This window comes from Melitaea cinxia, chromosome 4 (assembly GCF_905220565.1).
Source record: "Melitaea cinxia chromosome 4, ilMelCinx1.1, whole genome shotgun sequence".
Classification (NCBI taxonomy): domain Eukaryota; kingdom Metazoa; phylum Arthropoda; class Insecta; order Lepidoptera; family Nymphalidae; genus Melitaea; species Melitaea cinxia.
Window position 1 is genome coordinate 11,176,597 of NC_059397.1, and position 14,099 is coordinate 11,190,695.

At 31.8% G+C, this 14,099-nt stretch overlaps 1 long non-coding RNA gene across 1 annotated transcript; it reads left to right on the forward strand.

Annotated features, from left to right (window-relative positions):
- Positions 1-1,668: 1,668 nt before the first annotated feature.
- On the forward strand, positions 1,669-13,064 carry LOC123669885. The gene is made up of 3 exons (XR_006745819.1): positions 1,669-1,764; positions 12,875-12,880; positions 13,054-13,064. It is a non-coding gene; the product is annotated as an uncharacterized LOC123669885 (long non-coding RNA).
- Positions 13,065-14,099: the final 1,035 nt, after the last annotated feature.

A 14,099-nucleotide genomic window follows, 5' to 3' on the forward strand; every position in this document is an offset into this window, starting at 1 on the left:
AAGAACTTCGTTCCAAAAAGAGATAATTCAATCTATTTTGACTAATAAGTACAATGTAGCCTGTAGGTATTCGAAACAATAGTCAAAACGCATCATTGAGTATAACTCAGAACTACTCTTCAGTTTTAGGAGATGGATACGATTTCATATATTCTTGGGCCAAAATGTAATGAAATGAAAATGGTATCAATTAATGCATTTAGGGTTATTGATCCTTCGCTCAAAAATTCTCTATATTTTGGCTATCTGAGAGAGGAGTTTATAGACGTTCTGTAAAAGTGAGGTTATGTTACAATGTCTATTAAAATAATCCGCTCGCTCAGTTCTTACAGCACTAATGTTTATTATATTTACAATACAATACAATACAAATACTTATTGTAAATCTTTATTGTACACTATCAGAGAAAAAAAATTACACCGAAAAAATTACCTTTATTCTTCTTCTATTATTATTAAAATGTCATTGAGGAGATGGCACGGTGGCCTGTGCAGAAATAAACGGTTAGTATCAATGTCAGTCAGCTGTCAAAGCTGTCATTAAAAATATGATTTATTTTAAATCAATATGAAATCGATAATCATTTTGGTTTTACGCTTCAGCCTGTAATATCCCACTACTGGGCAAAGGCCTCTTTCCCCATGTAGGAGAAGGATCAGAGCTTAATCCACCCCGCTGCTCCAATGCGGGTTGGCGGATATATTCCCTACTATGGGTAACGATCGCTATCAGGTGTACATGATAACAACCGGGATCGACAGCTTAACGTGCTCTCCGAGGCACGGTGGGGAGACCCACAAGGACTGCACAAATACCCAGACCACGGCAAACACCTGTATGGCCAATACAAATGTTTGTCATGTGCGGGGATCGAACCCGCAACCGCCAGCGCAACAGGTACAATCCATGGCTGTGACCGTTAATTAATATTTTCGCTATTAATGTAAGTTACTTTATTTAAATGCACTTTATTGTTTACAACTTCAATTGTGCATCTAAACACTTTGAGTTAATTAACTAGTGCAAACCTTTTCATTTTGTATTCTTTAATCGATTATAGTTGAATCGATACTCAATCAATTTAATGAAAACTATATTTCTCATTTTTCTCTGCTTCCAGATTCAGCATTGAGCTAATTTTTTATACTTTATATTATTATTTTTTAAAATAAAAAAATATGAGAATTTTTTTAACCATATCTCTAATCATTACATTTTTGCCCATTAATCCCAAACTCCTTTAAATTGGACCAAATGACAAGCTCCATTTTTCGATTTAAAAGTTTTTTAATCATCATAAGAATCATCAAAATCGGAACTCAGTAAAACGTGTTGAGGTAACGCTCATAAAATAAAACCCAAAATGAATTGAGAACATTTTCTTTGAAATCGGTTAAAAATATACAAAGTAAAACTAAAAGACTCGTTTCATTTCACGCCGTTTAATTTTCATAATAACAACAACATTTGATATGATTTTCTTTACAATGAAGAAAACATAAAACATCGCAATATTTACGAATACGAGTTCTACCACAACCATATTATCGCGCTGGAAACAGCGCTTGAAAGAATTAATTCTGAGTATAGGGAAGCTACTTAAAAAAAAACACAGTACCTACCTTTTTAGGGTCCCGTACCTCAAAAGGAAAAACGGAACCCTTATAGGATCACTTTATTGTCCGTCTGTCTGTCAAGACCCTTTTTCTCAGGAACACGTGGAGGTATTAAGCTGAAAATCATGTCAAATACTTAGGTCTACTGTCCTTTGGAGCTGGGAAAAAATCAAAATTCTAAATCATCGAAATCAAAAGATACAGCCGTTTATGCTGCAAATTTTCGACAATCGCAAGGGAATCAAAACCTACAGGGTAGGTACTTTCCGTTAACTCAAAATTTTAAAATTTGGTGTGGAACAACGGCTTATAGCACAGATAAAGGACAAATTGAGAAAAGTATAAATTTTTAGTTACATCATGTAATAAAAATATTTATAATAATTTTGTTTGTACGGAACTCTTAGTCCGCGAGTCCGACTCACACTTGTCGGGTTTTTTTTTTTATTTCTACATTACTATTCTGAATTTCTTAAGTACAGAATAAACTGCATTGACAGTCAGAGACCGAAGATGAGCATAAAAAAGTATAAGTGATCGTGAAGAAAGATCTATTGCGAGCACAGTCTGAGTTAGCGGCAACCTTGATGTAAGTGAAAAGACAATTTAATTCAAATTGCACTGCAAATTGCAACTGGAATAAAATGAAAAAAAAAAATCACCCACTAAAAATTCCTAAGAACTGGCTAGACTATTACAGTAGATAGTGTTGTCAATAACTGCTAATCACGATACCAAATTCAGCTGGTAAATAGACGAGACTTGTCAATTGCTCTATTTCGGTTTTAACTGGTAAAGTGAACAGTAACTATATTGTGATTCATTTAAACAATTATAAAGTTTATTTATTTTTTCCACATCAAGCATCGATTTCAGTTTCAGTATCCTTACGTTTGATAGGCTAAGGCTAGTTTCTGTCTGATAAGAACTATTCCTTATAGTTTTACCTTAACTGTTAAATGTTTGACCTATTCTCTTATGTACCTACCAAATATATATAAAAAACGAGTGTGGTTTAGACCACACGACTGAAATAAATATTCTTTAGCTCCTACAGTAATATACGAAACGTAATTCTCTCTCTTTCTATTCTCACTAACTGATATCTCCCCTTCAACTTCCGTTCACCTCACCCGATCACACTTTTCGTAACGCTTTCGTCACGCAATCACCAGCTTAATGCCCAAGTCAAGCGTGCATAAAGAAGTTATACTGAATAAAAAAAAAAAAAAACGAGCGTGCTTTAGACTATGGTCTGGACGACTGGAGTACAACTTCCTTATAGCAATTATTTATATTAGCAATTAGCCTACACAACAGGTCTGCTCTGTGTCTTAGATATACAAAACGTAACAGGCTATGGGAGAAAGAGAGAAAAAAAGTGTGCTTGTACCTCTTTTTGTTCCGTTCGCCGCGCCCGATCACACTTTTCGTAACGTTCTCATCACGCATTCACCGGATTATTCCACAAGTCAAGCGTATGTAAAAGTTTACTTTAAAAATCATATAAATCGGTTGAGCTGTTTCAGAGGGGAACGACAACAAACACCGTTACACGATTTTATAATGTGTAACTAAACTTTACATATCACCAAATCAGAAAAAGAATAACACTATACAAAAACATATTCAGTAAATTAAACAAGCATTACTCAAAAACATCTAACAACTCCTAAGTCCACCAATATTACGGGACGATAGCAATAATATACCAACTAAAAGAATTTACGAGCCCAATGTTTGACCCTAAATTCGCGTAATAAATTATGGTTTACTTTGTCGTTTATGAGAGCTGCTGTAGACATAACCATGCTGGGAACATGTGTAACAGATTGCGGCAATAAGGGAAATTGTCTTTTTTATGAACGCCAGCCGACGTGGAGTAACGTCACAAACAATCTGACACGTCTGATCGCTTCCGTCTTTAACTTAAATGTCTTTATAATGGGAGATTCATTGTAGGTACTGTTTTGGATGTGTTTTTTAATAGTTAATTAATTCATCCTTTATATATACGATTCAGCCTGTAACATCCAACTTTTGGGCATAGCCTTTTTCTAGGCTGTTTCACTGCTGGTTGGCGGATATATTCCCTAGAACACATTTCGATTATGTGTTTACTAGCGACCCGCACGGGTATAAAATATAATTATAGCCTATGTCATTCACTGAAAAAATGATTAAAACCGATCCAGTAGTTTTGATTTATTCATTACTGCCCGTGGCCCGCACGCGTTAACTTTAGAGTAAAAGCCGGCCGGAACCGCCGCAAACGCTACGTACCGCAATTTTTAAATCTGTAATATCTTCGAAAATATTCATTTAAATCATTTGCTGTAAAGGGCCTTATAGATCTATATTAAATCAACAATGTATTTTAGGTATTTAATTAGATAAGGATTTATGCTATATTGATTAAAATCGCTTTGAAAATTAGCCATTATTTGTCGTAAAAAGTAAATGACAAAAAAATGTTATTGTGGGATATCCATAAGAGATAGAGACATATACAATAGTGAAGTTTTCTGTAGACCTTTTCAATGTGTACAATACTTCGTATATTATTTTGATAAATCTCGTAGGGATCAGTCTGCGTTTGCAAAGTAAGCAGAAACAATGTAATTATTTACGACATCACATTAGAAACCTCAATATTAACAGTATTTCTCCACTATTTAATGGATGTTATTGTACATATAAACCTTCCTCTTCAATCACTCTATCTATTAAAAAAACCGCATCAAATCCGTTGCGTAGTTTTAAAGATTTAGGCATACATAGGGACATAGGGACATAAGGATATAGGGACAAAGAAAGCAACTTTGTTTTATACTATGTAGTGATGATAATAACCGACCAACTGCTGTACGTGCTCTCCGAGACACGGCGGAGAGACCTGCAAAAACATACATCAAAACGGGAAACAAATATTTGTATAACTACAAATATCTGTCCCAAGCTGGAATCGAACCCGAAAACCGCCGGTGTTTAGGCGCGTACATAACACACGCACCGCAACAGAGAGGTTGTTGCCTATTTCTTATGTATTTATTTAATACCCAGACAACACAAATGTTTTCGTCAATTTCACGAATAATGTTTAATAGTCATTTCAAACACCAAAACCTTAAAAACAAATATCCTAGCATGTTTAAATGGTTTATAATAAATTTCAATGTAATTATTCTCAAAATATATGTACAAGCTTTTTCTAATATTTATTGTAAGTATAATTAGATACTGCAGTCATTTATCTTTCTACCTGAAGTGTCCAGTGTGAACTGAATCCAGAAGTTAATTTCACGGAGTATTTCTCCCACCGTGGCGCGGCGCCTCCTTATTTTAAAGCGCTCTCGTGTAAAATAGAATTAATTCATTTCTTTTTACTCGTTACAACTGAATTATTCCTTTTTGTACTTCGTGTACTTACAGATGGATATATCAAAATATTTTTTGTACAATCCGTTTTGTTGTTATAATATAATCGATACTATATGACATATATCATAAGAATTATTTTCGTTATAAAAAGCAAAAGAAAAATACTGTACAATTATTATTGTCCTGTTTTATCACTTTATGTTCTATGTAATTATTGGAAAACATAAATTATTAAATGATTTTTAAATTCATTTGACACAACAGTAAATTTTCCGTAAGCCAACAAAGTTTACACATGTTTCAGATATAATTAAATTTCATATTATTATTATATTGTTTATTATTTTGACTCAGCGAGAACTCATAAGACAACAAAATGAGTAGCTATTAATTTGCAGCTACGTTAAATGTATCCACGACCAGACGGTATTTGATAGACAATATTGTGATGACGTAAACTTTTGACGAAAACTTTTGTAAAAGATACTAAGTTTGAACAAACTGACTTGCTTACTGTATTGAGGTGGTTTCTCACCGAAGAGTTGATGGGTAAATTTAATAAGTATTATTTCGATAAGTAATCATATTTTAATTCATAGTGATTGTGTACCGTAAAACAAAGCAATATTTTTATTTCTTATCTTTGATAATTTTCTATAGATCTATAATGTAATCGTCGAATGGGCGGACCTGGAGCGGGAGTATAGATATTTTGATGTCGTTGTCGATAACGTGAATGATGCGAGACGGTGTAAAACCACGATTGTTGACACAGCGCGTACCAGCGCAAGATTAAGGATAACGGCGCTTGCCTATGCAAGAAAGCGTAGGAATTTTATAAATAACCATATAAAACTGATTGACTGACTTTTCATGCCAGAAATGAATGTGATAAAAATTTAAAAATTGAATTCATTAAATTCTTACTTGTCTCATTCACGCCTCGTTTCGTCTGTGTGATATCACTATAGAGGGCTTTATAATTCTATTCTTTAATAAAAATATTTTTTATTTGTCAGTCAGAATGAAATATCTTTATGATACTTTTAGAAATTATGATAGAGTAAAACATATTTTAATACTTATTTTATACTTTATTGTATTATTAATATTTTTATGAGACCTTTTATTTTCAATTATTTTATTTTATTCATGTTTTCTAAACACATTTATTAGTTCTTATTGTTTAATATATATATATATATATATAAAATAAAAAATATATGATTTATCTAAAAATTTAAAAAAAATAAGGGGTGGGCTACCCTTAACATTTAGGGGGACGAAAAATAGATGTTGTTCGATTCTCAGACCTACCCAATATGCACACAAAATTCCACGAGAATCGGTCGAGCCGTTTCGGAGGTGTTTAACTATAAACACCGCGACACGAGAATTTAATATATTAGATACATGAAATCGTAAAACAAAAATCTCTAGACGCTGTCAAAAGTAATAAAAAAATTGAGACAACAATCTTTAGGGAAAACAATGTCCGTCACATCATCCGCCAAACAATTGTTCTGTTTGTCTTAGAAATTATCTGAACAGGCGACATTCACGTACGCTATTATTTTTCTGACATATTTCGCTGTAGGAACATTTTATCTGCTTCAGAATATACTATAACTGTGTCTTATACGTATTGTATTCAGAAAGTGCCGTCGCGTATTTATAATAGTCATAATGGAAAATATGTCACACTTAAAAATGTCTGCGCAGACAAAATTTATTTTAACCAAAAACATTTTTATAACGGTTCTAATGTGGGTGATATTTCTAGAAATTACATTTTATAATAAGTTCTCTATATCCTTCCTATAATTGAAATTTTTTATGTTCTTTGAAATAATTTAAATAAAGTATATATAAAAGTAAAAGCATTACTTTACAAACAGTTATGTACCTATTTGTATAAAATAATATTATTTTAGCAATTATTGTAAAACTGCTAACAAACAGCAAAAGTTACTGTCGCCTAAAAGTAATGACAACGACTTAATTTCCTCAACTCAATCAAACGTAGAATGAACTTATAAATTCAATCAAATAAACTTATTTTTAAGCAAAGAGCTGGTTTACAAGCATATTCACAATCGTATTCAGCACTGTAAAAATAGAAAAACATTGAATGTCTTACGGATTGTTTTATTTCAAAGCTGTGGACAATCGACCTAAATCAATAATTATCTTGTAGATCTCTTTTTTGCTGGAAGGAACTGAATAAATCAATATTTTTTAACATAATCATACGGTTATCTATTGCTAGTCGTGGTCTATTTTATGCTTGTTTATGTTACAGCCGACTAACAAACATATATATTTTGTGAGAATAAACACATATATTATATAATATCTATTAGATAAATAAATATACATATAGGTACACTACGTCACGTACTATGTAAACCAAAACCAACAATGCCTACAGCGCCATTTGCAGCCATTTTAGTTCAAACTATATTTAAACATCCATTATTATAAGAATATTATTATTTATATTTTATTATATGAAAAAAAAAACACTGAAAGAAGTTACACCCAGTGACAGTCAGGCAATGGGATGACAAAGGTAAATCGAGTCCGAATATGACATGATACAAAAACGTTGAAACAAATCAACGATACGGTCTAGTCTGGATACGTTTTTATTTTGTCTGCCACGTAATTGAATTTTGTGGTTCGTTCGATCATAGACCGACCTGCTGACTGGTTATTTACTGAAATGTATTTGTATGCGGTATGCAAATGTTTTCAATATTGACGTCTGTATTGAGCTCAAGTATTTATATATAACTACAAAGTTTGATAAGTTCGTTTATTGAATTGAATAATCGATGACACCTTAGTTCTTCATTTATTGCGTTAGTAAATACAATACTATTCGTTGGACAGTTACGGTTATTGTTTAAATAAAGTGCAGTGTTACACCTCATTCGTACTTTCGGGTTATTTTATAATACTTATCGGCGTATCTAGAATAATCTCTATGATCTTTTTTATTTTTTTAATTTTTTTAATTATACAATTAACATGTTTTTCTAATGCAAAGGTGTACGTGCTGAGATAAGGCTTACTTTACTTTTTTATGTATACTTTTATATATATTTTATATTTTCTTTTTATATATTTATATTATTCTGTATTAAAATATAATATTTCATGATCGTAAAGTATAAATATTATATCTCTATTAAAATTAGTCTTGAAAACTTACGCGATATCTAAAATCTTACTATTTAAAGGTCTGATCCAAAGTTAAGCTCACTAGCAGTATAAGTATAGCCCGCGGGCAATAAAAAATGCGAGGTTCACACCTGCCAGTTCGCACGGGTTGCCTGATCTTTCGTATTCTAATCCACTCGTTTTCGGTTCAAAAAAGCATTTTATATTTCACTTTTCGATCTTATCTTGGTACGAATTAGATTAACGAAAAGAGTTCGGGTATTGGCATAACTTTTTACCATGACGTTTCATTTGTCCGTTAAAAACTAAAAACTTTTTACATAACAATATAAATAAAAAGTGAGTATTGACAATATTTTTTTGGTAAAAAGTATTATAACAATAAACTAAATCCAATGCGAATAACTGTTTCAGTTAATAAAATAAATTGCGTTTTATGATCTGTAAGTATTTATTTAGTTTTTTATAAATTTTCAAACCCGAAAATTTAAAAATTGGCTATTAATTTTATAGACCAAATGAAGGTCACCCATATACGCATTCTCTGTAATATCCCACGGCATAGGCCTATTTCTTCGTGTAGAAGAAGGATTGGAGCTTAATCCACCACGCTGCTCCACTTCGGGTTTGCTGGTATGTTCTCTACTATGAGTAACAATCGTTATCAGGTATTTATGATAACAACCGGGACCACGGCTTAACTTGTTTTCCGATTCCTTGATTCCGTTGTTGTGAGAAGGTCACCCATTAGAACAAATTTCATATACAACTGAACTGAGGTAGGGCACAGCAGGAATTTCTTGCTCAAAATCTGGATCAGCCCGACTGGGGAAGTACCTCGACCTTACAGAAGATCACAGCTAAATAATACTGCTTTCAAGCAGTATTGTGTTCCTGTTGATGAGTAGGCTGAGGTGACCAGAGCTCCTGGGGGGGATTGGGGATTGGGTCGGCAACGCGCTTGCGATGCTTCTGGTGTTGCAGGTGTCTATAAGTTACGGTAATCTCTTACCATCAGGTGAGCCGTACGCTTGTTTGCCGAACTAGTGATATAAAAAAAATACATTGTTGATTTATTTATTTAACAATTACAATGTTGGTACATACATATATCATTTTAAGATACAACATAAGGTTTTAATAAAACTTAATCACTAATACTATTCATCGCCGACATTTGTTAAAATATTATATTTTATTATTTATATTATATTTTACTAAATTATCGTGCTGTCATTGTTGATGCATCTCGCATCATGGAACTAAATTTGTTGACTCAAAGTAATAAACAATAATGATATTATGGGGTTAAATTAAAAGGATTCACTCCCTGAACCTATTACTGCTCAACACATTGCTCCATTGCGGATTAGCGTAGGTTTTTTTTTAATGTACGACTCACTAGGTATGCGAGTGTATATCTTGGTGATAAACAAGTGAACGGTATACCTAATTGTAAGCGGTTACTGTATCCTATGGAAGCTTGCAACATCAGAAACATTACAAGTGCGTTGTTGAACCTCAACTATCCATGAGGTACTTGTTACAAGTCTCGTGACTCCAGGATTGATTCTTTAGTCTCAAAATCCTGGTATTGAAATGATTGTTCCGATATATGTTTTTGCTCATTATATTTTGTTTTTGTAAACCGACTTCCAAAAAAGGAAGAGGTTCTCAATTCGATTGTATTTTGTTTTTTTTTTTTTTATGTCTGTTACTTCAGACCTTTTGACTGGAACGATTTCGATAAAAAAAAAATATTCGAAAGGTGGCACGTGTCAGTTGGTCCCATTTAAATTTTTTTGAGATCTAACTAGTTCTTTTGAGTTATATCTAATAATGCGTTATAACTAGACTATTTTTTCGTCGACCTACGTTGCATTATACTACATAACTTTTTACTGGGAGTACTGATTTTGATGATTTTTAATTTCATCAAAAGCTGATGTTTATCATGTGGTTACTTTTAAATTTCATCGAGATCTGATTACAACTTTTTGAGTAATCTTTGATAACGCGTATTTACTTCACTATTTTTTCGTCTACCTACGTTGTATTACTGGTGGATGTTATTGAAGTCTTTCTTTTTTCGTTTGCGTGCAAATGCAATTATTCTTTCGTTGATTCGTTTCGCAAGTTTGATCATTTTTTAATTTAATTTTTTCAAACTTTACAATATATAAATAATGAATATATTGCTACATTTTAAAACGTTAAATAAATTAAAAAATTACAAGAGTAAGCATGGGAACAACAAAATATATTTATTTACTTTCAAAGTTGAAAGATGAAATGACGAGAAAAGAAAAATAACAAAAGATCACAATACGGAACCATCGCTCAGAAGTCGCGGTGTGCAGTCAATAGCTGGTGTCAAAACAGTTCTTATTCTATTGAATACGTCTGCTTATGATTCAATAATGGTTCTCAGCGCTCCGATCATAAATAATTCAATTTCAAATTCTTTACATTGCTGATATTCTTACGATATAGCGAAGATTTTTACTGTATCTGTTTCATTAAAACAAAATGAGTGATAGTTTGCATAAAAATATGTTATTGTTTTTAATGGTAAACTGTTAAATTTCCAATTGACATCTTTAGTAGTCAATATTTACTATCTGGCCTGAGGAGCTTTGTACCTGTTATACCATTTTTTTTTCTTTTTCTTTATATCCAATTTGGCGCTGTCGTATGCGCGTACTTATATTTAAATCAAACTACGTTGAGTATAATAATAATAATAGAGGTATTCTAAATGCCTCTATTAAAATAAGAGCAATCCCGTTTATCTTGCGTCGGTTTTGAAGTGGGGTCCACTGAGGTATAATCGTAAGAGGTGAACTTTGTACACCCTAGACCTTTTTAAGAAGACCACTTATGATAAGAGGCGTGCTCAGCAGTATTTCGGTTATATCATTAAAAATTAATAAGCAAACACTTCAAATATTATTTCAAGTACTCTTTATGTTTTAATCGGAGATGGATTTTAACAATGTGGTAAATATATTACATTTTCATTGAAATTATGTATATGTAACATTTTATTTATATATATATATATATTCTAGCGGGTCGTTACTTCAACTAAAAACTCCAATAATCCAAGCGCAGCAAACAAAAGCGCCAATTTTTCTTATAAGATTTACAACTCTGCAAAAAGGTTCTTAGTGAATGGGTGTTTCTTTTACACGGAAAGTATCTATTGTAAGCGTCCAGAACTTTGTTAGGGCGTTTCTTTCAATATTTCATTTCTCTACATTCTAAAGGAACGCACGAATCCAGAATAACGTCTACACGTAAGTATAAACGAATGTAGGTAAGTAACATGCCCATTAATAATAATGTTAAGTGCTTGAATCTTCATTTTTTTTTCTTATATTTTTACTTGTGACTCCCACTAAATATATTTAATAAATTATATAGACAATGACACATTTTCCGAGATCTTAATTTTGTCGTAAAATCAACTCGTAAAAACTCAAAAAGGAACTGGTTTCATTAAAAAGTTTTATTGTTAACTCAGTTTCAGCTTTCTTAATTATCTGTTGTTGGAAGAAATCGCTTACCTAGTGATAAGACCGCTTTTGTGCATAATATTATTTTGTAAGTTTTATTTATTTCAAGATGCCTATGTATGTAAACTTGTATGTACAATAAAGTATATTTCTTCTTCTTCTGTTTATTTAATACTTTAAGTTGGATCTCAAGTTCTTTTAATTTATCATTGTTTTAATAAGAAATTATTTCAATTAACAGTGTTTCAACAATTATTTGTTATAGTCTATTTATTTATTTAGTCATCAGCTCGACATAGGCCTCCACAAGTTTGCGCCAAAAATGATGTGAACTCATGTGTGTTGGCCATAGTCACCACGCCGGGCAGGCGGGTTGGTGACCACAGGGCTGGCTTTGTCGCACCGAAGACGCTGCTGCCCGTCTTCGGCCTGTGTATTCCAAAGCCTTGTTGTTTGTAATGTTTACGAATTATATCCAATTTGATGACTTTATAAACATTTACTGAAAGTTACACATGTGTGTACATTTGTTAAACGAGTAAAGCTATAAGACAACAATGAATATAGTTAAAATAAGATAACACAGAAAAAAACTCAAATTATCAAGAGTTACACAACATTTTATTTTTTACAAACGTAAAATGTATATATATATAGTAATTAATTAATTAATTATATTACTTAAAAATATCACTAAATAAGTATAGTATAAAAAGACACGACATCATGCCGCCGCTTTAAGCACAGAAAGCGTTTTCAAATATGTGATACTTGAATTCAAAACAGTCGTTGTTTCCTCGAAATTCTTTTATGCTGTCGCAACGGAAATGTTCCGATCGGTGAAGTCGCCTCTTAAACTGATATAAACATCGTAGCGAGAAACGGTGGAAAAGCGAGTCCCGAGGGAGGCAGAGTCATCGCAACATACTTCCGTTGCATACGGGAACTGACAGACGGTTTTTGGTTTTCTTCTAACTAAAGAACATCACTTAAACTGTAAAAAAGTGAATGAAAACGTTACATTTGTTTTAAACTCTCTTCTATTTGTAGCTAATAATGTAATCTGGTAGTAAATTAATAATAATTGACACTTTTTTTAAAAGAATAACAGCATTACCACAGTTAGTTACAGTTTATTACCGTCTTCAATCTTCATTCCGAATCAGTGAAAGGTTCACGTTAGACTAGCATAAGTGTACTTAGTTTGTAATAACGGTTCTAAAGTACTTTTAAAGCAAAAATGAAATAATATATTTTTTTTTCAAGAATAAACAAAACCAGGGATTAAATATATGACCTTTAAATTAAATAATTGCAGTAATAAATAGCTCAATGTGTAGACAGTTAAAAGTAAGTCTGTAAGATTTATAATTATTATTATCAAGGTAAGGTGGGGCAAACTTATTACGGAGTTGCGTGATACCATCTCATATATTACGACGTCTAGGCCTAAACGTCTCCATCTACCGCTACGATGCTTTGTTTACCAACAGATATTCGTTACTCAAGATGGATTTTTAAATATATTTTTTTAATATGTGAGGGTTGCAGACTAGCATACGTACCCTAACTCGAAAATACTGTATAGCTCTATTTTTAAATCACTGTTATATTGCAGATGAAATAAGGATAGCAAGTATGTAAAGATCCAAACATTTGATTTCTTAAATTAGGTAAAGAGAGAGAGGGGGGAAATGAGAGGGAAGAAAGGCAAAACATTATTAGAAATGTCTAGACTAACTTTAATTTAAATAAATTTAATATGAAACAACTTTTCGGACTTTATCGTGATTTATACAAATTTTTAGATGCCCGATGTTTCGAATACTTTACAGCAACTATGGTCACGGGAGGACTCTAGTTACCATGGTGGTGACATTCGCGTAAACATTACAAAAAATATATATAATATCATAGACAAAAAACTAAATATACAATATTGATTAAAGATGAGAATATTTATATATAAATTATAATTATACTTTCGTTTTATAAAATTATAGAGTAAACATAATTATAACAACCTGTATATTTTTTAAGTTAATCTTTAATATGTTGTAATATTTACATATGATATATATATGATATGATATATAATTTACATATGATATGTAATATCATATGTAAAACAAACCTAAAATACAACAACAAACCTCAAATACATTGATAGTTGCTTGATGTCCTAAAAACAAACAATATAAGATGATAAAATATTATACATTATATTTTATACGTCGGTTATACATACCTAAATTTATATTATTTACATTATATAAATTTAAAACCTAATACAACAAGTAATATAAGATTTTTTTTGACCGTGATCCATACATTTTTACACGTTAGTAACGCTCTACTTAAGGAGACTTATACACGAAGGGTCGCAACCTTTACTAT